Source organism: Hibiscus syriacus, unplaced genomic scaffold (genome assembly GCF_006381635.1).
Source record: "Hibiscus syriacus cultivar Baekdansim isolate YM2019G1 unplaced genomic scaffold, ASM638163v2 tig00111540_pilon, whole genome shotgun sequence".
Taxonomy (NCBI): Eukaryota; Viridiplantae; Streptophyta; class Magnoliopsida; order Malvales; family Malvaceae; genus Hibiscus; species Hibiscus syriacus.
The window spans coordinates 1,254,670-1,281,189 of NW_024063114.1; the positions used below are offsets into that span (position 1 = coordinate 1,254,670).

Below are 26,520 nucleotides of genomic sequence, written 5' to 3' on the forward strand. Positions count from 1 at the left end.
ATTATATCATCGGAGACTATTTGTGTACTTTATCGTCAAAAGAAATGAATAATTTTATTAGAGATATAAATGAATTGATTTTAAACAAATAAATTTATATTTGTGTTTATTTGTTTATTTTTGGAGGTATAGATATTTGTTCACATCTGTTTAAATTTTTAAGTATTTATATTCATTCGTCAAATATTCATGACATATTTATTTAACGATTACAAATATATTCGTTTAATGTGTGGTAATTAAAATTCTATTTTTATGTTTTATTCGCAAACCAAAGAAAAATAGTAAAACTATATCACTAGTCCTTAAATTCTTTATATTATATAGTTTGAATTTCAAAATTCACTTTATTTTCAATTTAGTAATTGCCTTCACCATATTTAAAATGTTAAAGTATAAGAAGAAAAGGAGAAAAGAGTAAACGAACTTATAAACGAGTCGATAAATAACTCAATAAAAGAGTTTGTTTGCGAACATAAATGAACTGAACACATTTTTATTCATGTTCGTTCATTTATTAAATGAATATAAAAATTTGATCATACTCATATATTTAACTTAATAAATGAATATATACAAATAATCCGTCAAATGTTCTAATCATTTATACCCCTACATGCTACATTCCATATAATAGAAGGACTAAATGGAACCGATCCATATAATAGTAGGAGCAATGTGACCCATTCAATAACAAAGGAACTAATTTGAGCATGTCACTATAATATAGGGATCTATAGGTACTTTCACCTAAAATTAAATTATTTTCACCCTACCGTTTACCCAACAGCCAAAGCTCGTTGCTTGTCGACGGTCTTACTTCCCGCCTCAACAACGCAATCGAGACCCGATGTTTTCGTTCGGCCGCCATTACCAAAGCTTATATAACTATTTTTATTTCGCTTTACTTTTTCTTTCTTATTTTCTTTCTTTTTTGTTTTGTAATCGCTGGCCCAAACTCCATTTCAAAGCTATGTTTTTTACTCGTCACAAGAACTCAAATCCCCAAAGCATCCAATTTGGTGATTGACGAACCCCTGGTACAGTCTCTTTCCTGTTTGATTGAACTTTTCCTCATTAAGTGCAAGAAAAATCTTCTACTTTATAAAAGTTTTGGTTGTTGGTTTTGACTTGAAACTGATTTGATGGAATTCTTTTGGCTTAAATCTGCTTCTTCTTCTTTATCGTTCTTTCCTTTTTTTTTTATTTTGCAAAAGGGTTTCTTTCTTTTCTGTTAATTTATTGATTGAGGTGATACTGAATGCTTGTAGGGAAGTGGAGGAAGATAAGGGATTTAGCTGTATTTGGTTAAACAATTTTGTTTCTTTTTATTGTTGAATTTGAGCATTTAAGTTGAGCTGTGCAAGATTTGTTTAACCAAGTTTGCAGGTTCTTTAGTCCTTGATGTAACTAGCAAAGTTGCAATCGATCCGTGTTTTGCAGGTTTTTTTATGTATTTGTTTTTTATATGAATTCAGATCCCAATGATTATTCTAAATTGTTCCTCAATTATACATAGCTTAGAATCTTATTCTTGGGTTTATGGAGCAGTTTCTGTTGAAATTTGATTTTTTTTTCCATCCATTTATTCATCCTTTTTGTAGGCTTTATTGTCAGTATCATAACGGCAATGGAACAAGAAACGAGTATAAGGGTAACAATCCGCAATTGGAAACATGGTTATAGAGCTTTGTTGCATATGAGATGGGCCGCTGCTTTCGGGTTCCATCTATCAGTGGTTGGTTTAGTGGGAGTTGTTGGCATCGTATTGGCTGTAATAAGGGACGATAAATTGAGGGAGAAGAGAAAGAAACACTTCGAGAAAATACACTTGGTTCCTGGGTTGCAAAATCTTGGCAACAACTGCTTCTTGAATGTTATTTTGCAGGTTTGGTTCCTTTAAGCAAATAGGTAGTTTAGTTTTTGTTCAGACTCTGTGGTTGCTAACAAAAAGAGAGACGAAATAGGAAATGAACATTAGTTACATCTCGAGTCTTGTTTCTTTTTGCTTTTGTTAGTCGGTGCTCATTTTTCATTAAGGAAAATTATGGGGAAATGCTGTCCATTTTGGGTTCTTGAATCTACAATATTTCAGGCTCTGGCTAGCTGCTCATATTTTCAGCCTTTTCTTCAGAAGATACTGGAAGAATGCGACTCTACACTAGTTGAGGGGCAGTGTGAAAGCTTGCCACTTATAATTACTTTATCTGATCTCTTAGAAGGTAACATCAGCACTTTGTGAAGTGCTTTGCTTTTTCTAAATTTTCTGTATCACGGGTATTTTAATGTACTCGAATGTTGACTGTAAGTGTTTTTTTTTTTAATTTCCCCAATGACCATGGCACATAATATGGTACCTCAGCTGTGTCTCCGATGATTAGTTTAGTTGAGGATCGGAAATACATGTTTGACCTTGTCAACCTCCTTAGAGACTGTATTCAATGTGGTCATCACAGCATGAGCTATATATATTCCAATTTTGCAGAATTAGGCATGGCTGGAGAAAGGAGAGTTGCATTAAGCCCGCATAAAGTCATGCTTGCATTGGCACTTTATATTCAAAATTTTGATTTAACAAGTCACCAGGTGCATTGTTTTTGATATTATCCATAAACTTAACACCATCTATAGTGTACTTATCTTTTATGTTGCTTACATGCAGGATGCAGCTGAAGCAATTCTCCATCTTTTGTCTTCTTTAAGAGAAGAATTTCCGATGTCTTCCAGTCAAAGCACTCTAGCGGATTTTTGCTTCTCAAAGTTGTAGGATTCTGACTCCATTAAGGAAGGAGGATCAGAATGAGCAGAAAGATGGCAGCAACACTATCTTGGACCATTTATGTAGAGGGTTCTTATTCCCCGCGTATTTATCTTCCTTTGCTTTTGTCATGTCATGGTCAGCTAAGTTTGAACATCTTTAAATATATGATTATGATTCGTTATGATACCTCATTTGAGAATCTGGAATTTAAAAATTATTTAATGAAATTTTATCTAACCTCTCTTTTTCATTTTGGTGTTTCCCACTCAGATTTCTTTGGATTTTCAAAATTTTCATTATGGTGCTTCTTCCATTGTATGTTAATTAAAGGTTTGCCTATTATGGATGTTTAAGCTTGTAACTTCTTTGAAATTTCTTTTATAAATTGTGGACCCTCCTTTTAACTCTAGTGCGAATTTGTTCAATGCAATATTAGATGGCTGGATGTCATTGGAGGATTGCTTATGGCAGTTTGTCCTTGCTGAAAAACTCGAGAATTACTACTGCAGCCATTGTTGGCACAGTGCTGCAATAAAGTATTTATCTTGTGGAGCAAACGAGGTAGTGTCTTTTTAGTACTATAATGTAAACATTAGGTTGTTTTCTATTACTTGATGAGAAAAAATGTTATAAACTTTGTCTCAGATTGAGATTGAAAAGTTGAAGAGAAGTGCAGAATCCTGTGTCGAAATTTAAGTTGTTTAGAAATTATGCTTTTTCTAGCAAAGTCCAATTGCTTCTAGAGTATCCATATGTTGTTTAGGGTCATAGTAAAGACTATTCTTGTAGACTATCTGCACGAGTAGTTTTTTCCTATGATGCTTTTTTTTTTCAATTGTATACTTGCAGATTCTATGCCTTCATCTACAACGTGCTTCAATGAATGAATTTGGGGAACTGATCAAGCTTCAGGTAGTTTCCCCGCTTGTTCATTACTCTCACATCATTGCTTCCTAAGTAAAGTATTTCTTGCTTGTACTTCTTCTTTGTTGGAAGTTATATGAGAACGGTTGTCATAATAGTAAACTATGCATTAATGGATGCAGGGTCATATTTCTTTTCCACTGATTTTAGACCTGTCATCATTCATGACTACTAAGGTGGAAATAACAAACTGGGAAGGGTTCCGTAAAGGGCAACTGAAGCTGCAAAGTCAAAAGCCAAGGCCTCATCTCGACCTTATCAATGTGCAATATGAAACCATTTTCAATCACATTAGAAAACCAATGGGAGAAAAGGTTTCTTCGGAAACATTAGAAAACCAATGGAAGAGTAAGTTGTACCCAACTGATTGCAGTTCAAAGGCCTCCAACACGCTTGAGCAACATTATGACAAGGTTGGATGCATAAATACTAATCTGAACATATGTAGACTGTTACGTAATTTTGAGCAAAATAAGTTAATAACTATTTTTGTTAGTTCACTAGGAGGTTAGTTTTAACGTATTTAGAGCACGTCTTGTGAACTGTGTTAAGATGGCAGAGCTTTAGAAGCTTCTTGCCTTGGTTCTCTTGTGCCTTTCGCAGTTTGGCATTTGTGCGATGAATGCTAAACTAGCTTTTTCCTCATGTTTTCCTTTTTGGCATTGCTTGCTCTGCTATTTTTGTGCAGGTTCATCATTGAAAAACTGTGAAATTGTTATCAAATTTGATTATTGGTGCATGATATGCCAAGAGAACAATTTCTCAGATCTTTTGCTGCTCGTGATCACAAATGGCAATTTATTAACATTTACATGGACCGAGATTCCCATTCTAGCACCCAAAACCTGTTTTTTGAAAAATCGTGACTCATTCCTTGGAATATGCATCGTTTCTTAACTAGGTTAAAAAAAACTTGATGATTAAATTTCGGAACTTTGTTTTACCAACTTGATACGACACCGTAAATTTGGGATTCATGATTTGGGCACAACATGCGTGGTTTTTTAATGGATTGAGGGCTTACGGATGTCTATCTTGGATGTGCCTCTAATTTCTTGATGCAGGTAAGTTTGGCTGGCAAGTTACCTCCTTCAGAAACTAAATTATACCGGCTCGTCTCAGTTGTGGAGCACTTTGGGAGATCTGGGGGTGGTCATTATACTGTTTACAGAAGTGAGAACTAAATCCCATGAGGAAGGTTCTGCGAATACCCTGATCTGCTACAAACAAGTGGTTCTGCATTTCAGATACTCAAGTACGTGGTGTTTCAGAGAAGGATGTTTTAGCTGCAGAAGCCAGCTTATTTTCTACGAGAGGATCATAGAAGGCTGAAACAACGACTACTCATAAGTATACTTACCTAACTCCATTGCGTTTCTCTCAAAAGCTCTCTGCTTCTAGCATCACAATTGCAGATCAGAACATTGAAGTGTTGATACGGTGCTTCTAGAAGCCTGAATGAACATAGATTGTGATCAACTAATTGGGATCGAACCTTTTCTGGAGTAACTGTGAAGAAGCATAGCTTGTATGGAGATTTTACCTTGACAATAGCTATTAAATAGACATAAAGAGAACATCAAAATTTAACGAGGTTAGGCCAAAATTATGCCTACCTCCTCGAACACTACTAAAATAATATTTCACTAATAGAGGAAATATTACAAAGAGAGAAAGAGTACAAATAGCCTTTAATAGTGAAGAAGGCTTATATTTGTGGGATTCTAAACTAAGGAGGAGGAGAGTTCTATTTATAACAAAAGAATTTCCCCTCCTCTTTATACACAACCAATGTGGGATTTTGCCAAAAAACCAACAAATCTCCACCTTGGCAAATTCACACACATCTCTCAAAAATTCAATCTTCAGTAATGTCTGCAAATTCATCTTTCAATTTGTAGTAATATTGACCAAGTCTAAACAATGTTTAAACTTGATCGCAATTACCACTTTTGTCAACATATCAACAGGATTCTCAGTGGTCCGAATCTTCTGGATTATGACTCCACCTTCTTCTAGAATCTCTCGTACAAAGTGATATCGAACATCGATGTGATTCGTCCTTGCATGGTAAACCTGATTCTTTGCTAAATGAATAACACTCTGACTGTCACAATGCACTTTGATGTGCTTCTGTTCCATTCCCAATTCACCAAGCAACCCATGAAGCCAATTGCCTCCTTCACAGCCTCTGTAACTGCCATATACTCTGCCTCTGTATAGACAAAGCCACTGTTGACTGTAAGGTGGACTTCCAACTGACTGGTGCCTTTGCAAATGTAAACACATAACCAGTAGTTGATCGACGCTTGTCCAAATCACCTGCATAGTCTGAATCACAATATCCAACTACACATTGACCATCTTGTTTGTCATGCTGAAAACCAAAATATACGGTGTTCAGAATATACCGCAGAATCCATTTCACAGCTTGCCAATGCTCCTTTCCAGGATCATGCATATGCCTGCTCACAACCCCAACTGCCTGTGAAATATCAGGTCTTGTACACACCATTGCATACAGAACCTTTGATATGTATTCCCGTTCTGCATCATCCTTAGGTGACATGGATGCACCGAGCTTGAAATTAGGAGCAAGAGGTGTACTAACTGGTTTTGACTTCTCATTCATGCCAAAACGTTTTAGTACCTTCCTTAGATATTCTTTCTAAGACAGACAAAGCCCCCCCAATTTCTTATCCCTTGATATTTTCATGCCTAGAATCTTCTTCGCTTCACCAAGATCCTTCATCTCAAACTCCCTGTTCAATTGAGTCTTTAGTTTCGCAATTTCTGTCTGACTCCTGGAAGCTATTAGCATATCATCAACATAAAGAAGAAGATATATATAGGATCCATCTTGTAGCTTGCGTAAATACACACAATGATCATATTTGCTTCTTGTGTACTTCTGCCCTATAATAAACTTGTCAAATCGCTTGTATCACTGCCTTGGAGATTGCTTCAATCCGTACAACGATTTTCTAATTTGTACACCATCTCTTGTTTTTCAACAACTTTGAATCCATTGGATGAGTCATGTAGATTTCCTCATCCAAGTCTCCATGTAAAAATGCAGTTTTTACATCCATCTGAACTAGTTCCAAATCCAATTATGCTACCAAAGCCAACAAAATTCTGATGGAAGAATGTTTTACAACTGGAGAAAATACTTCATTATAATCAACTCCTTCCGTTTGAGCGTAGCCTTTAGCCATCAATCTTGCTTTGTAGCGGATGTTATTCTTGTCAGGAAATCCATCTTTCTTTGCATATACCCACTTGCACCCAATTGCCTTCTTTTCCTTCGGAAGACTAGCTAGTTTTCACGTCTGATTCTTTTGAAGGGATTGCATTTCTTCATTCATGGCGATCTCCACTTATTATGTTCTGAACTTTGGACTGCTTCATTAAAAAGTGGCAAGAACGTCATCAATTGCAATTGGTGATGCAAAGAGACCATATCAGCATAACGAAGCAGTTGTCTAATGGTCCTTTTTCCCTTTCTGAGTGCAATTGATTCATGTTGCTGTGGAGGTTCTTGGGTTTGAATCTCTTCTTCATCGACTCTTCTTCTACCATAGGAGAGTCAACATCAGTTTCTTTACTGGCTGAGTCAATTATGTTTCCTTCAAACTCCACTTGTTTGGGAGTTTCATATGTCTGCTCTAATTTTTCTGAAGTCACCTTTCTCAACATGGTAGATTCATCAAAGGTAACATCCCTGCTGAAGATTATTTTCTTTGTTTCTGGACACCAAAGACGATAGCCTTTCACACCATAGGTGATCCCCATAAAGATCATCTTCTTTGCTCTTGGATCTAGCTTTGACTCCTTAACATGGTAGTATGCAGTGGAACCAAACACATGTAAGGAATCATAATTTGTAGCAGGTTCTCCAAACCATTTCTCTAATGGTATTTTACCACCAATAGCAGTCGATGGTAGGCGGTTGACAAGGTGATAAACATAGACCAAAGCCTCAGCCCAAAATTCTTTGCCTAACTCAGTATTAAACAACATACACCGAACCTTATCCACTAATGTCTGGTTCATACGCTCTGCCACCCCATTCTGTTGTTGTGTAGATCTGACAGTGAAATGCCTGACAATTCATTCTTCTTCGCAGACTTTCAGAAATGGATCATTTTTGTACTCTCCACCATTGTCTGTACGGAGACGTTTGATTTTTCTACTTGTTTGAGTCTCCACCATCTTTTTCCATTTAAGTAAAAAATCCTAGCACCTCATCCTTTGTCTTCATTGTATACACCCAAACTCTCCGGGAAAAATCATCAACAAAGGTGACATAATAGTGTTTTCCTCCCAATGAAGTTGTCTTTGAAGGCCCCCATACATCTGAATGAACATAATCCAAAATACCTTTAGTATCATGGATTGATGTTTCAAATTTCACCCTCGTCTTCTTCCCTTTGATGTAATGCTCACAAAACGCTAATTTGCAAGCCCGAACACCCTTCAATAATCCTTGATCTATCAGCAATTTCAAGGATTTTTCACCAACATGGCTCAAGCGCATATGCCATGACCTGGTTGCTTCTGACTCCTGTTCATCAGTAGAAGCTGCCACTGCTGTTGTCCCAACAATTGTACTACCCAGAAAGTAATGCACATTGTTTCTTTTCCGGATTCCCTTCATTATCACCAGTGCACCAGAGATAATCCTCATAATTCCATCTTTTGCCCTCACTTCTAAACCTTTTGACTCTAAGGTTCCCACAGAGATGAGATTTCTCATTAAATCTGGTACATAATGGACATCTGTTAAGGTTCTGATTGATCCATCCTGATTCCTCAAGCGAATTGAACCAATCCCAAGTGTGTCAAGAGGGGAATTATTTGCTGTGTAGACAATTCCACCTTTTAGTTCTTTAAAATCAAAGAACCATTCTCTATTGGAGGTCATATGGTGGCTACAAGCTGAATCTAACAGCCATGAACTGGAACAGCTGGTTGATGGCGTAGCAGCGAATGTGAAATCTGAATCTGTATCATCATACTCGACCACATTTGATTCTGAGACAGCTTTTCCCCTTTCAGGTTTGCCTTTATTCTTTAGCCTGTGACATTCTTTCTTCCAGTGTCATTTTTCTCGACAAAAGGCACATTCATCTTTGCTCAATCTGGACTTTGACTTCGATCTCCCTCTCATTCCTTTATTCTGACTCTTCGAACGACCTCTAACAACAAGAGCTTCTGCTTCGACACTTGTATTTTCTTATTTGTCTTTTTTTCTCAATTCATAACTATACAAGGCAACAGTTACTTCACTGAGAGACACATCAACCTTCCCATGAAGTAGAGTAGTTTCAAGATACTCAAACTCATCAGGAAGTGATCCCATTAACATCAGAGTCAGATCTTCGTCTTCAAAAGTCACGTCCATATTCATCAGATCAATCACCATCTGATTAAAGCTAGTAATGTGATCATTCATAGTGGTATCTGGCACAAAGTTGAAGCGGAACAATCTCTTTTTCATGTAGAGCTTGTTCTGACCGCTTTTCTTCAAAAATTTCTCTTCCAGTGCCTTTCACAATTTACTTGCATAAGTTTCCTTAGACAGAACTACCAAGACAAGTAATTTTAATAGGACAATAATTAACAACAACTATACCCGACAATAGCTATTAAATAGACATAAAGAGAACACCAAAATTTAACGAGGTTAGGCCAAAATTATGCCTACCTCCTCGAATACTACTAAAATAATATTTCACTAATAGAGGAAATATTACAAAGAGAGAAAAAGTACAAATAACCTTTAATAGTGAAGAATGCTTATATTTGTGGGATTCTAAATTAAGGAGGATGAGGGTTCTATTTATAATAAAAGAATTTTCCCTTCTCCTTATATACAACCAATATGGGATTTTGCCAAAAAACCAACACTGCACACTTGTTTTTCTATTGGAGAATCCATTACCCTTCCATCATAATGTTGTCTAGATTAATTACAATGTGGATAAGGATAGAGATTGAGAATATCTTCTCACTCACACAATACATAGGTTCTCCCTTGTCACTTCCTCTGTTATGGTATTGGAGTTTTGCCTTTCGTCCCTGTCATTTTTTATGGGATATGGGTTTTCTGGGCCCAATGCAATGAATCCCTGGTCATACATAAGCTAGGTTTAGTTTTGTTTTGATTACTACGGTATTAAGATCATCATATTTAGATATTCTGACAACAGTTTCCATAGGTGCTGAGCAGCTGTACTAATCTTGTGCAAGTTCTAAAGAACCAATATGACCATGTCTCTTAAAAATTGATCTTGCAGTGTTCTTAAAAATTCTTTGCTTCTATTATGGTGATCCTGGAATAATGTAATAATATAAGTGGCAATAAAAATTGATGAAGGCTTCAGATTTTATGGCTAGTTTGTAATAACTGAACCTGATCCTAAAACCATAATGGATCCTTCATAAAGTACTCCGAGTGTACTAAAAGTTTCTCCCAGTGATAATATAGAGCTGAAATGCATTTAATATATATAATTTTATTTTCCAGCAGATCAGTACAATGATCTTGAGTTGGGACTTTCACGTTTTGGTTCCCTCATTGCACAAGACTCAAGGGCTCTAATGCAACTCTTACCTACCCAAGCTTTGCAGATTATAGTGTCATCCATAGAACATAATTGCAACTATGACCATACCACTTAGAAACTTTCAATTCGGACATGATTTCAGTTTGGAACTAACCATGATGCATTGTTGATAGATGGGTTTTGACTCTAATGCAGGCTAGTTACTTGATGGTTGGACTGGAACTACTCTTATCTTCTTCAAAGAAATTATTATGGATTTGCTGGTAATTGGGCAACCTTGCACTGCACCGCGTGCGCTGCTCATTCAACATTCAGAGCATCTATAATGTATCTCAATCGATGACTATAGTTTATATTGTTCTTGTCATAATGTCGTCTTCAGTCGCTGTCGTTTCGCATTATACGTTCGATGATAGAGGTGGCGCTCGGAGGTGGAATAAGAAGTAGAGGATATTTGGTGAATGTGCGGTAGATATTTGGTGGTGCCACTGCCTGTCTTTTTCAGAAACTTGTCATGTGATTCATTCTGGATTCATACCATATAAAGGTTCGCAACTCGTGCTTATTTTTATGGCACGCTGTTTGTCTTAATGCTTGGGTTGAATTTCTGTGGGACATGATAACACTGATCCAATGACATTCAAGGGTTCATTTTGTCTTGCTGCCACAAATACTCGATACCTTTTTCATATATATTTTGCACGTTTTACTTTGTTAATTATCTCGGATAGCAGGAGGTTTATCGGCTTAATGTAGCAATTATTGGTCTATTAATGCTTATCTTAATCAGCTAAGTGGTGATTAAAGTTGAAGAGCTATCTTGTCAACACGCTTTGGTGGCTTGTCGACCATAGCACTAGGAGAGTGAAAGAAGCAAAAGTTTTTAACCTCATATAGGTTAAGATTAGATGTAAACAGCATGCCACCGCTTCATTTGTTTCCCGACAAGTTCTGTATTCATGATTTTACTGTGCAGTGACTGTTCAAGGTGAAGATGGATCATTTTGCACCACTCCCCTCAACTTATCTATTCCTTTGCCGCTTTTTAAAAATATCTTATCTTTTCGCAGCAAAACAATGTATGAAAAAGTTCATTGAATTTCTAACCTTTAGTTTTTATTTTATTTTAATATACTATTATAAACTTAATGTGTTAAGTATTTAAATTATCAGTTTTGTTTCGTTTTAGTACTTAAACTTAAAAAAAAATAAATTTAATATTAAATTTTGAACGGATATTAAAATGAAACATAAACTAAACTTCAAGTATAGTTTTGAAATAATTAAAAGTTTAGGTACTAAAGCAGATTAAAATTGATAGCTTAAGTACTAAATACTTAATTTACTCTAAAATCATTTAGCCACTTTTCCATTTTCTTTTAAGATTTGATCACGTGACAGAGAATAAGAAGAAAGGTTTGATAAGCATCCGTTCAAGATATGTTGGATAGAAAACCCTAAAATGAAACCTAATTGCGGAAAGCCTTATCCACGACGGTAATATTAATATGATTATAACAATATTTCTTTTTTTGCACTCCCGGTTCCAAGGTTTCGTATTGACTAATCCGGATCGACTCGTGTCGCACATCTGATTTTGATGGATGAGTCTCCCAATAGAGATTTTCTGCATTCACAATGACTTGAACTTAAGACTTTGTTTAAGTGATATCAAGCTGCTTACCATTTGAATCAACACTTGTTGGTAACAATACTTTAATATAAATATTAGGCCTTAAAAATTTATTAGATTAAATAATTAATAAAATTAGATAAGTACAACCAGACTTTGACGACTCTTGTTTCGGAATCTTGAATAAATTAAATTAGTAGACTAAAACTATTTTGAGTTATATAAATTAAATTAATAGATTAAATAATTAAATTAGTACACGAATATAGTCTTGTTCGTTCAAACTTGATTCATTTACACCCCTAAATTTGGGCACTTATTTTGGTATTAAACCTTTTTTTCGAAGTATCTTAGGTGAAAGCCATGCTTAATCCCATGCATAATGTAATATATAATGTGGAGCAAATAAGAAACAGCAGGTCTACTTTATAGATGATTATGAATTGGATATGCCCCCATGAAATGGAATATCATAGTAAATAATAATAATAATAAATGATTGTCTTATTTTTCGATTTTTGTCTCCTTTTATGTGGATTTTTGTCTTATTTTTATGTGAAGTATTGGTTAATTGGCTGTCGAATGTCTCTATGGTTCCGGGGGAATGGTCCACCGCGATTCTTCCTATTGCTTCCCGTATGGCTCAGGTGAAGGCGGTCATTAATTTCGTTCCTAGAAGATGTAATGCCATGGCGGAATGGTATGCCAAAAAGGCGATAGGGTAGAGGGATTTTTTTCAGGCGGAGTGCAGGTGCCAACGAGATTGGGGTGATGGTGGGTCTTGCTTCTGTTAAGGAGTGGAGCATTCTCGGGTTGAGGGAGAAGATTGCTAGACCTAAGTGGAGTTAGAGGTTGAGCTGTTCGGTTAGGTCGCCTATGTATAGCATTTGTCCGTTCGTTCCCTTCGTTTTTCGCACGAGCCAATTTTGTTCTAGTGTATTTCGGTTAGGATATACTCTTTTTATTTCGATTAGGGTTGGAAAGGTTTTTCAACGATACCCTTTCCAAAATGTAACGATAGTTATGCTTTTGAATAAATTTTCTTACCTTTAAAAAAAATGTTATTGAATGATCAATCAAGTTTGCCACATTTAGCTAATTTGCATCGTGCAGGTTAAAAGAGAATGAAAAATGAAAATTGATGGCGGTGCATGCACGCAACATTTGTGCTTGAAAAAAAAACTCATAGATAGTAATTAATTATAATATATAGGCTTAAGTGTGATTGTTATCATTGTAGTAAACTCAATTTATTATTTCCACCCCTATCATTTTTTATATCAATTTAGCTCTCGAAGTTGTCTATAGTGTTCATCCTAACCCTTAAAGTTCGTTGACTATTTTTGCTAACATATCAGTGAGTCTTCTCCTTCTATAGATTAAGGGATTATGTTAAAATATTTATTAAACACATTGATTAAAATAAATTCTTAAAATTTTACAATTTATTTAAGTAAGATTAAGTTAAATTCTTGGGAGTTTTTTCTAATCGTTGTATTGAGTAAATTTTTTAAATAATTTATTATTTATTTTTTAATAAATATCACATCATCATCAATTAAGCCATGTCAATAATATTTGACTGATCTAGAAATTATTGGTGTTGAAAAATACATAAGATTAATGATTCTATTTGTGAAAATAAACTTTTAAGATTAGGATGAACATCATAGATAATAAATAAATAATTAAAAATAAAAATGATAAATTGAGTTTTTTAGAGAGACAAAAGTGGCCCTTTTGTCATTTTCTTCTGGAGGGTTAAATAATTAACTCAAACTAATTGTTGAACCCATAGATAAAGCCACGTCATCTGATAAGGCGTTCCTACGAGTCGGAGCTGTTCTGTTCAAGTGGAGGCTGCCCTTCTTCCACGTGTTGACTCGTCTCGATTTTCGGGCTCAGAATTTAAATTAAATTAAAAGGTTTTTGCCATAAATAAATAAAATAAAATAAAAGCCTGACTCACTTTCTTTCGGGAGTGCCAAAAATATAAAAAGGGAATCTTTCATTTTCTAAAAACGAAACGAAGTAGGCTTTTCCTTATCTTTCACATAGTGTGTTTGATTCGGGGTATGTGATTATTGAGTAAATAGAATCTTTATTCTCGTTTGGTTAGTCAGTAATTTTATTCTCGGTAATTTTTATTCTCAACAATAGGTTTTTTGAGGTATATTACTGGGAATGTAATTATCCATTTCTTTAAGTATTGTTGGATTATCGGCTTTTTGGACTACAATGCTCTTTAAAAAAAATTCTTCAGAAATATCTTTCTTCTGTCGTTTAATAATAAAAATTATACAAAGGTTAAATTATAAATTTATCCTTAAACTATTTTAGATTTACAAAAAAAATCTATAATTAAAATTTTATATGAAGTTCAGGGGTTAAAATAAAATTTTACCCTTTCATTAAACATATTTATCTTTTTAATTTTGTAAAAAAATTATATAAATTTTATGAATTTAAAATTTTTAAAATATATATATATAAATTAATTATAGTAATATTATAGTAGAATTTAAATTCTTAAAAAATAAATATATAATAAGGACAATTTGATAAAATATACATTCCAATAATCTTTTATTCCTTTAATTAAACACAGTAATCTTACATTCCTGCTAAACTAACCAAACACAAAATACAACATTTCTAGTAATCTTATTCTCTGATAATATTTTATTTCGACTGTTAATCTTACATTCAGTTAATCGAACGCACCCATACTATTTTCATTTCTTTTAATATAAATTATACAGAAAACTCTCTCGAGTGTGACTCAGTGGCCAACCGTAGTCGTTGATGATCTTTCTCTGTTTACATTTTCATTCCGAACATTTTGTTGTTGTTTTTGCATGACAAATGGATACACATATTTGACCATATTATATATATATATATTTTTGGACATGTCGTTAATCAAAATATCAAATCGGTTCTGGCTTATCTGGATATGTATGAACCAAAGGGTTCAAGGAGTACAGATTTTTGCCTTCAAGAAATTCAGAGCATGTGTGATCAACATAATTGTTGTAAGTACAGATTTTTTAATGATTTGTAGTGATTACGAAACAATACGTGTTCAAATTTTTTCTTAGTCGTTAACGACATAAATATTATAGTCACGAACGTAGTTGTTTAAATCCAAAAATTTTAGAAATAATAACTATTTTTTCATCTTGATAGATTCTTATTTATATTTTTCTAATTGTAATTAAAATATTTTAATAAGACTGTAAAATAAAAATCATTTAAAATTTTACATGGGGATACAATATGAACAAAGTGGCATATAATTGATGGTTTAGGGTATGTATTATATTTACAATAGATGGAAGAGGAGTTGTGTAGTAGGAGATGTGGCATATAATTGAAGGTTTTAGTAACAAATATAATATTATAAAGGGTAAATTAAGCACTTAGTACCTAAATTATCATATTTAATTTGTTTTAGTACTTAAACTTTTAATTTTTTTTCAAATCATACCGAAAGTTTAGTTTTTGTTTCATTTTAACATCTTTATTCAAAATTTAACATTGAGTCTTGGGGAAGTTGAGAGTTTAGATATTAAAATAGATCAAAACTGATAGTTTAATTACTAATGCGTAGTTTACCTGTTATAAAACCAAAGACAAAAATTGGGAAAAGATCAATTCCTTGAGGACACCAAAGGTGAAAAGTTGAGAAGGCACTGGAGATTGCAGAAAAACACAAAGTCAAAATGTAGAACACTTGCTGCTAGTCAACATCTATGGGTATTGAATATGGTTTTATGGAAGTTATATTATCAGGTTTTGCTTTCTTCTTTATGCTTTTATATAAACTTTCACTTTTCTAGCCCGACTCTCTCAGTTATGTAGCTCACCCAATTTGTCAATTCCATTTTGAAAACGATAATGCAAGTCACAAATAATGAAAAAGTAACGATAAACAATTCATCTTAAACAAGATATATATTTACATAAAAAAAATGTACCAAATAGCCCAAATTGCTACGGCCAAAACTTTACATTGGGTCATTGAGAAAGCATTAAAGAGATTAGATAACCATTGCTGCTCAACAGGTACAATCGAAAGATCCAACTGAAGTTCAGAGAAAACCTGTTTGGAATAAGGGCAGCTCTGAGCGATGTGAGCAACTGTCTCAGGCTCGGTTTCACACAGCTTGCATACGGTAGAAATGTTCATACGACGATTAAAAAGATTAACCGCTGTGGGGATGAAGTTCTTACAGAAGCGCCAACAGGCAATCTTCACCTTAGGTGGATTGTTGTCGAGTGTTGACTTCATAACTCTTCTGAAGTGTTCTGACGGCCGACCTCAACCTGTTGGGATTAAAAATGACATATCGCCTCTATTATTATTGATTCTCTTATGACAAATAAATAAATATATAAATTAAGGTATTTTTATTTTTTTAATCAATAAATTATATTTTATATATTTAAAAATCTCTCTCTCTCTCCCCTTCTCTCTTCCTATAAATAGCCAAGCAAAACCCAAAACCATTTGTTCATCTGCCCCCCTCTATACAAATCTATTCCAAACTAAAAAACCATCCATTTTCATCACCGAAATTTTCAAAAATAACTGACAGAGAAACCAGTGAAGGAGAAAAAACAATGGTGATATTATCAAACCAACATTGAACAGTTCTCTTATATCAGAAACAGGCAGCCATCTGCCGCATTGTTCCCTCCTCTTATCCCCGTCGTGGACCTCTCGAAACCTGATTCCAAACACCAGATAATCAAGGCCTGCGAAGAATTTGGATTCTTCAAGGTGATCAACCACGGGGTTCCCATGGAACTCATTTCCAGGCTGGAATCTGAGGCCACCGAGTTCTTCTCTTTACCTCTTTGCGAGAAAGAGAAGACAGGGCAGCCCAAACCTTATGGATACGGCAATAAGAGGATCGGTTCCAATGGTGATGTTGGTTGGGTCGAATATCTCCTCCTCACCGCCAACCAAGACCCAAACCTCGTTACTGAAAACCCAGAAAGTTTCAGGTACTGTTCTTGTCTTACAGGAGACGGGATATCTGTTTATGTTTTTTTTGTTTTTTTAACAGCTTTTGACACAGTGTTGTGCGTTGTTTATTCTCTCAGGGTTGCTTTGAATATTATATGGCGGCGGTGAAGAAAATGGCGTGCGAGATACTTGAAATGGTGGCCGATGGGCTAAAGATTCAACCGAGGGATGCTTTGAGTAAGCTGATGATGGATGAGCAGAGTGACTCTGTTTTCAGGCTTAACCATTACCCTCCATGCCCGGATGTTCTTCAATCTTTGAACGGGGATGTGATTGGATTCGGCGAACACACTGACCCACAAATCATCTCGGTTCTAAGATCCAACAACACTTCCGGCCTTCAAATCTCTCTTAGGGACGGCTCTTGGATTTCAGTCCCACCTGACCACTACTCATTCTTCGTCAATGTTGGTGATTCATTACAGGTAAAAAAAGAAAGACCCTTTTCTTTTCCTCCAAACACATGAAAAACAAGTCTAATTCATCCGAAACGTTTCAGGTAATGACGAATGGATGGTTCAAAAGTGTGAAGCACAGGGTGATGGCGAACAGCGTGAAATCAAGGCTGTCGATGATATATTTCTGTGGACCACCATTGAGCGAGAAGATAGCACCGTTGCCATGTTTGATGAGGGGAGATCAACAAAGCTTGTACAAAGAATTTACATGGTTCGAGTACAAAAGATTTGCTTACACTTCTAGGTTGGCCGACAACAGGCTCATGCACTTTGAGAAAATAGCTGCCTCATAATTTCATGTTTGACGTTAGAGTGTAACCGATCAATATCAAAATTTTGAAAACTATCTTAAAATTTAATTGAAATTTACATAAGAATTTACATAGAATCACATCATATTAGAATCCGATTAATAAATAATATATTATTTAAGGTAGTTGGATGTTATAAAAATACTGACAATCAATGTATATGGGCATCGAACACAAATTGATGAAGTATAGATAAACAAATAAACAAAGCATTGCACACATGAGGAATATTAGTTAACAGGGCAGCATCCAAAATTGGGAGGTCAAACTATACGATATTTTACTTAATATTTTCTTAACACCACCATAATTAAAGATTCTTGCTCCTACTTTCAACCACAGCTGGGTTGAAAAATAATAATATTTTAATACACCGCCAATTTCAACTTTCAATAATAAACGAGAAATTATCTGCATTACATAAAAACATGTCCCTTTGTCGACCCTATTCATTTTTTTCTTCGACTTAATATTAAAATAAATCTCTAAATTTTAATCTCTGATTCCTAAAATCCTAAATATTTACCCTTAAATTTGATCGTGATAATCGATCATTTCGCTAACTGTGGTAGCCTGCTGTTTGGCCGGCCTTTTAATTGGTTGTTTGGCCTTTGGTTATGGATGCAAAGAGCAGGGGGGGGAGAGAGAGGGAAAAAGGTGGTGGAAGTGGGGGAAGCGTTTTTCTTTAAATTTATTTTTTAATAATATTTTTACGAAAAAAATTTAAAATTTTGAGAATATAACATGGGTTACTTAACAGGATTTTATAACAATAGTTACAACCGAGTCATAACGTTTATAACGTTAGCTATCTGGATAAGTAAAAAAAAATAAGTTATGCACCTATTTAAGAATAAAAATATAGTTTAAACACTTATTTTCATATTAAATATTTTTCTTCGTATCCGACATTGGAGGATTAAAATATTCAAACTTTACGTGCAAATTATTCCTCGAGTTCCAAACTTAAGATGGGCTAAAGTCAAGGATTTATTAAGTGAAAACAATAGGGATTGTAAATAAATGCAAGATTAAAATAATATTCGGTGTTGACGTTATAACAGTTGTAGTGATAAAATTATTAGCCAAAGTATCTAATTGTCTATCACAGCACTGTAATTAAGTACATCATTTTAATAGTATATGGACTAATTTGACCTTATTTCTATAATAACAGATATACTGATATATATATATATATATATATGGCCTGGAAACCCTAACAGCTCTCTTCTTCATTTTTCTTTAAGATTTGCCTCACTTTCTATATAAATCAGATTATTTTTTTAATTTTGTTTAGTAGACGACGATGTCGATTTTGATGTTGATTTTCGATAAACAACCTTTTTAAATTTTTAATAAGAATAATTTTTATCTTTGTGACACTTTTTTTCTCCTTATGACACATTTTTCGTCTTCTTTCCTTTTGTTTGACTGTTATTTGTATTTTAAGTTTTTTCAAAGTTGAATTTGATGATGTCACGACTAGTCAAAAGTAATGCTTATTTGTAATCATGTTGATATTCTCTGTTATGGACCCTCATATTGAATTTTGATACATGACTTTGCATTCATGGATAATTTCTAGCCATACTCAACTTTAATTTACGATTCTCGTTAATCTTTCAACAATTTAATCCCTTTTATAATTTGTTTGTTGATTCAATCAAATTTATTTGTATCTACTTTTAGCTCAGGCCTTTTGGGTTAGTTTTTAACATTTTCTATGTATGATTTTTAAATGATCTAAACTGACTAGCTTCAATTTTGAATATGTTCACTTTTTTTTTTTATAAATCTCTTAGGGACGGCTCTTGGATTTCAGTCCCACCTGACCAGTACTCATTCTTCGTCAATGTTGGTGATTCATTACAGGTAAAAAAAGAAAGGCCCTTTTCTTTTCCTCCAAACACATGAAAAACAAGTCTAATTCATCCGAAATGTTTCAGGTAATGACGAATGGATGGTTCAAAAGTGTGAAGCCAGGGTGATGGCGAACAGCGTGAAATCAAGGCTGTCGATGATATATTTCTGTGGACCACCATTGAGCGAGAAGATAGCGCCGTTGCCATGTTTGATGAGGGGAGATCAACAAAGCTTGTACAAAGAATTTACATGGTTCGAGTACAAAAGATTTGCTTACACTTCTAGGTTGGCCGACAACAGGCTCATGCACTTTGAGAAAATAGCTGCCTCATAATTTCATGTTTGACGTTAGAGTGTAACCGATCAATGTCAAAATGTTGAAAACTATCTTTAAATAGATACGACTATGTATTCTTTCAGTCCAAAGTAAATGCATACTTAAAATTTAATTGAGATTTACATAGGTTTTTTTGTTACATTGACACGAGCATGCTAAATAGCATAATAGAGAGTGCATCACAATATGATTTTGTTTGCATGATACGAACATGCCAACAAATTAAATAAATCAGGCAACGTGGATTCAAAACATTATGAATAGGATCAAACAACCTACCTTTTGCATCTGCTACAATAATCTGTTTGCTTTACTAATATCTATCAATCAATCTATATATATATTTATGGAGTGATTATAGTGTGAAATAGGGAAAGGGTCATCACTACCTTGACCTTTCAACTAGTTGTATCCAGCTCGAGAGTCGGGATTCGGCTAGTTAACAGCCATGACCAGCATCGTTCATTCGAGAAAGACGATATCAGGAAACCAGTCCATAAAACTATTGCCATGAAATTCCGGGGCCACTTGTCATTGCTCTAGCTTCAGCCAGAGATACAGCCATTGCCAGCATCATCTGCTCCTCGTAACTTTCTGGAATAATGGGCCCAGGGCCAGGAGCATTCTGAAAGCTGTCCTAATTTCGTGTTCTTGAGGTGTTCCCGAGATCCCACCGGCATCTTGTGTCACTTCAGAGCTTGAATAACTAGTCCCTGCTACAGCCCCCTCTGATCCATGATCTAAACCCCATTTCCCTTCATCTCTTGCTGGTGTCGTCACACCATCACGACTGGACTATCTGCAGGAGGATAGTTCCCGGCAACTGGGTCCAATTCCGACCTGTTATAAACCTGCTGCTGCTCCGGGAAGCATATAGAATGACGGCATATTTCCATCATGGTTAAGAGAAGAAGACTCTCCACCTGTCTGCTGACGCTCAGCAAGGGCAGCTATTGCACACGCAAGTCCACCGGAAGGAGATGATGATGAAACCAGCAACTGTGGTCATGGCTGGTGAGATATAGCGGTCTCTGGAAACATAATGTGCCGAAGAAGCAGCATCTACATAGTTGGAATATCTGTGTCTGCTGTTCTCCTGTACCAGTTCAAATTTAAAGAATCAATCGAAGTTGGGCGTAATATAATCGAGTAGAAATGGAGATCCTGCACAAATACCAAGAGAGCATTAAAACATTTTAAGATTACAAGTTACAAGATTTCTCATTTATTGTTTTACTGTTTAACTAAATAACAAAGTTTGCCGTTCAGCAACTTAACCGAAACCAGTTCCCTAACCAAAAGCTATAGGCAAAACCCTTTGTTTAAACTAAGAATGAGTTCATACAGCAGCTAAATACTAAATTCTGCAATTAGTTTCGTACGTAATCTCATCTAATTTTAAAAGATATACCTGAATCGATTGCCAAACCGCTTCCATGATCATTATCTCCTCAAGGTCTATGTCAAACTCATCATCCCTGCAATTTAAGCATTTGATAGAACAAAGTCAAAGAAGATTCATTGGAACAAAGTCTAGCTAGCCAGGCTTAAGCCTGACACAGAGTGGTACATGACTAGTTGTGCTGTCAAACACAAAATTTTCTATCATCTTTTTCAATCAAAAGCAAATAACACTTTAACCAAAACGAAATGCAACAAAGAGACCTTCCAACCCGTTTTTTCCCCTTTTATTTGCCATAACACCTGGAATGTGTCATCATCTTTACACAATAGGAATTTTTGAGCATCTACTGAACATGCTTTTTTTCTTATCATTCAAAAGGAAAGAAAATAGAGGTTCACTCGCATATACCCTAATTATTAAATAACGAAATCTGCTTTTATATTTTCATCCATATCCTCTTCGAACATTGTCTATTCACAGGACCATTATCCATTAAATAACATGTTCTCGAGAAGGAATTTGTAGGTCAACTGATGTTGAAGTCACTTTCCATCTCCATCATCCTGTCTATAACAGTGACCATCATTACTTTAGGCACTCATCCATTATCTCATCTTTACTCGTATGCAACACATCTAACAAAATAATTTGTTCTGAAAAACACTTATGAATGGTGAAATATTTTTTCATTTTTCCTCAACCACGAGTTAAACAAGTGAAAGCTTTGGTGCTGAACTAGCATACTGACAAATCATCACAATGTAACTTTCAACTATAAAAGTAATCTCCAAATCCACTTTCAGATTACTCCTCCAGCCTACTATTACCAATGCGTTTCAACTCCAGAATAATATCAGAATCACAGCTGTGACTCGAATACCATTTTCATGAAACTCGTCTGAACAAATCTAGCATAAGCATACCTTTTACTCTCACTAACAAAACTCGAGTAAACACAAAGACCATCTTACAAATGAATTTAGAGATTTCAATATCAACAGAAAATCAACACTGATACGAACCGAAAACATGTAATTTGCAATATTCCCTTTTCCTCTTAACATATGAACAGTTGATCCTACACATGGATGCAAAGCTACCTATAACTTTGCCTACCTGTTAGCCTAGGGTGTGAGGTTGTCTAATCATAGAGGCAGCTGGTGAATCTTGAGATGAAATATCTCTTCCTCGCCAGAGGATCTATCTGCAAATAAAAAGAGGAAAGTAAGGAAAATGATCTCAAGACAGAACAATGTCAAAGCAAGTGAAGAACCAAATATAAGAAAATAGAATAACAATAAATTCAGACTCCAACTGAATTGTACTGAACATCTCCTGCTGCCACTGCGGTGCTTGAAGAACCCAATTCTTGTCTCTTGTTCATCCTCTCTTCGTTGTCCTGAAGTTCTTGTTGCCTCATTCTAATTTGTGCTTCTATGACACGTTGTTCTTCCTGTAAAATTTAAATAGATAAGGGAGTATCAAACTTATTTTTCTATCCGGTGAAAATCACATAGGAATTACACCCTTCTTTTATTCACATTGACAAGGAGGTGGGAACTTACAATTTGCTCAATCCCTTTTTCCTCTTTGTTTTCACACCTCGATACTCGACAGCATAGTTAGAGGTTTACAAAATGGACACCTCAAATTATCAAGGAATGCAAACATTGAAATACAAGTATACACACAACTAATCAATTTGAAAATTTCTAGTCAATAGCAGGAAGGATACTGCGTAGGACGGGTTGAATTAGGATTCTTCATCTGCAGAAAACACTCTGGTGCAAATAAGTTGTGTCAATATTTATAACTAGCTGTATTATTAATTCAGCATCATTCGAAAAATTCAGATGTAGTTACCTGTGCAAATGCTTTTCATGCAGCACCTTGATCTGTTGAGACTTGGATAACTCTAAAATGCAAAAGTAGAAAAAGAAAATCATATTCATGTAATCAGAAGGTATTACATTCAACCACAACCACTTTTAAAAGACAATTATAAAGAATTTCATTAGATAAAAGACAGGGAAAGAAGAGCACAGAGTAAGCGGCGACTGATAAAGCAAAAGGATTAAAGAGCAAGGAATTAGCAATCGCACAGTAAGCATGACGAGAAAGCGAATGAAATAAGCACAAACCAAGCAAATTGGGCATTCTTCAAGATTGGAAAAAGCATTCTTCATCACCAGGATAGCATGGCGCAAGCTTTGATTCAAGGATCAGCTTTCTTAGCTTCTTAATATCCACATCTTTATGAACATACAACCCTTGTGGGTGTATACTTCTCATCGACAGCTTGTCTCCGCCTTCCCAATTTATTACCCATTAAAAAATATCCCTAACAGTATTCACCGACCAAAATTACCACACATTTGATTTGGTTATCTGGTTTACTAAAAATCACCAAGCATTATGAACAAACAATCACGTAGAATCTAAACCGTAATTTGTAGCTTTACAACACAATCAAACACACACACACTATAGCAGAACACAAGTCTAATCCAAATTGATAATAGTTGATATAAAATCTGCCACATGAGTCCTGCTCCTGCAAATGCAACAACCCAAAAAAATCAAAATTAAATATATGTTACCAGTTAAACAATGCATCAAAAATGTAATTTACGAACCAAAAGTTGATTAGAAGAAAAACCCTAAGTTCTGAATTACTAAAAGAAATTAACTTACCAAGTCTCCAACTTTCACAGCTGAATTGGCCAGCGCAATCCTTCCCGAAACATGGCCATAACTATAATTAAACCGAAGAAAGGAAGACATCAACACTAAACGAAAAGGTAAAAACCGTTGCAAAAACAGATTAGTTTCACAAGAACTAACAACACAAAATCGAGCCAAAAGACAAAGCTTTTGAACAAAACAAAATCGAAGCAAATAAACAACCAGAAAACAAAACACTTTACTAAATTATGGGTAGTTTGAGAGATGAACAACAACACAAAAACCCGACCTTGAAACCTCGAAGGGAACTGCGGAAGCGAATTTGGGGACTTAGAAAGATTGAAAGAAAGAGAGAGACTCTGGTAACGAGATTGGAAACACAATCAGAACTTTCTCTCAGAAAGGAAAGAGATTTTCTTTCTTTTAATTTTTTTTAAATTGTAATTTTGTTTATGTTTTATTTATTTATTTATTTCTTAAATTGTTGGATTTCTATTGCAAATTATGAAATTCATGCATCTTCTATGTGATTTAATGGACCGTCGATTTCATTAAATAGTTCGATTGCTGAATAATTTGATATTAAATATAATAATTAATTATGCGGATGAATAATTTTTTATTTTTTCAATTTAATCGATCATAAAAAATTTATTTCAAAATCAAGGAAAGAAGGATATTTAAATTAATTGATATAAATCTATTAATAAAGAATAATTTCTAAATTAATAAATTTATTAAATAGTTTATTATAAAACATAGCATTAAAAATAATTATGATGTAGGGCTTTGCGTTCGTATCTGAGCAAATAATTAATATTTTATGATGTATTCTCAGTTTTTTGCCTGAACGGAAATAATAAATTTAAAATATTATTTAAGTTTTATTAGAATTTTAATAGTTATATAGGAGAAGACATAAAAAACCCTATTTATTTATGAATAATAAAAGGAGGGAAGGATCAAATCATGATGCATCACACCGCCCATCAACACAATAACCATTTACTTCCCCTTCCGGGTTTCTTTTCTTCCCCCCGCTTCCCGTTGCGCGTCTTCTCCAAACGCCATTCCTTCAATCTATGTATATTTTGATGATACGAACAAAATTACTTCAATAGTTAACGAATTGTTTTTATTTTTAGAGATTACGATTTGAGCATCAGTGATTGTAACAGAGTGATAGAGCGTTTACAGTCAAATAGTTGAGAGTATTTAGAACATATATTTTATAATCACCTTAACTTAATTAATATATATATATATTCATGGGTAAAAGTTTAGTAATGAAATTATTACATTTATTTCTTTTGGTATCTAAATTTTTTTTTAAATCATGACTAACGTTTAGTTTAAGTTTAATTGATATATGTCATTAAAATTTAACAGAACTATACCATGGTAATTTTTATTTTTCCTCTGATAATTTGACATTATCTTATGGTGACATGTCAATATCATCATTAAAGTTTTAACGATGAATATCAAAATTAAACCTAAATTAACGTTAAATATGATTTAAAAAATAAGTATCAAATGAAATATAAATAATATTTAGATATTGAACGTGTAGCTATCCTTATTTTCATTTGTTTTCTTCACGATGAAAGTTGGGCAAAATCCTAACTTAATTTGTTACATTCTCAAATGTCATAATTCGAACATCTGACACTCATTTTACTCAAATTTATTAAGTGATAAAAAATTTCTTTCATAAATTTTAAGTTCCAATAACTTCATGTACAAAGTTAGGGATGGGTATGAGACTCGACTCGATTGGGTTGGGTTTTTTTTTAAATATTAGGTTCGAGTCAGGTCGTTTTTTTAATGTGATGTTCGGGTTGGGTCGGTTCGGGTTTAGGATGAAAAAATATGACCAGAAAAATAAATAATTTACCTATATATTAGGAATAATTACAATAATAGCCCTCTATATATTATTTTTTCAATTAAGTCTTTTTTGAATAAAAATTTTTTATTATTTCGGGTCGGGTCGGTTTTTTAAGTTATATATCGGGTCGGGTTCAGGTCGGGGGAATCTTGTTTTGGTCGGGTCGGGTCGGATCTCGGGTGGAGGATTCTTTGTTCTCGGGACGGGTTGGGTGGACCAAAAATCCGACCCAACCCTACCCATGCCCATTCCTATACAAAGTATGTATTATTTGTAGACACTCATTTTCACACAGTGATATTTTGTTTTATATATATATTATTATATATGTATATAGTAATATAGTTTGTGAAAAGTTTTTGACGAAATATAATATATAATTTTCAGAAAACGATTTTCGAAAATTTATATTATATAGTTTTTGAAAACATTTTTAAAATATATAATATATAATTTTGAAATATTTATATTATATAGTTTTTAAAACAATTTTAAAAAACTTATATAATATAGATTTTTAAAATATTTTTGAAAAATTATATAATATATAGTTTTTAAAATATTTTTGAAAACATCTATAATATTTTTAAAACATTTTGAAACTATAATGTATAGTTTTGAAAACTTTTTTAAAAATATAAT

General features: G+C 34.1%; 1 long non-coding RNA gene and 3 pseudogenes across 1 annotated transcript; 3 read left to right on the forward strand and 1 right to left on the reverse strand.

The window, feature by feature from the left end:
• The first annotated feature begins 837 nt into the window (after nucleotides 1-837).
• Nucleotides 838-5,017, forward strand: LOC120164634 (annotated as a pseudogene).
• Nucleotides 5,018-16,425: 11,408 nt separating this feature from the next.
• LOC120164532 lies at nucleotides 16,426-17,706 on the forward strand (annotated as a pseudogene).
• A 1,785-nt stretch (nucleotides 17,707-19,491) lies between these two features.
• On the forward strand, nucleotides 19,492-19,885 carry LOC120164497. Its single transcript, XR_005519741.1, has 2 exons — nucleotides 19,492-19,569; nucleotides 19,644-19,885. It is a non-coding gene; the product is annotated as an uncharacterized LOC120164497 (long non-coding RNA).
• Nucleotides 19,886-20,076: 191 nt separating this feature from the next.
• Nucleotides 20,077-24,407, reverse strand: LOC120164635 (annotated as a pseudogene).
• Nucleotides 24,408-26,520: the final 2,113 nt, after the last annotated feature.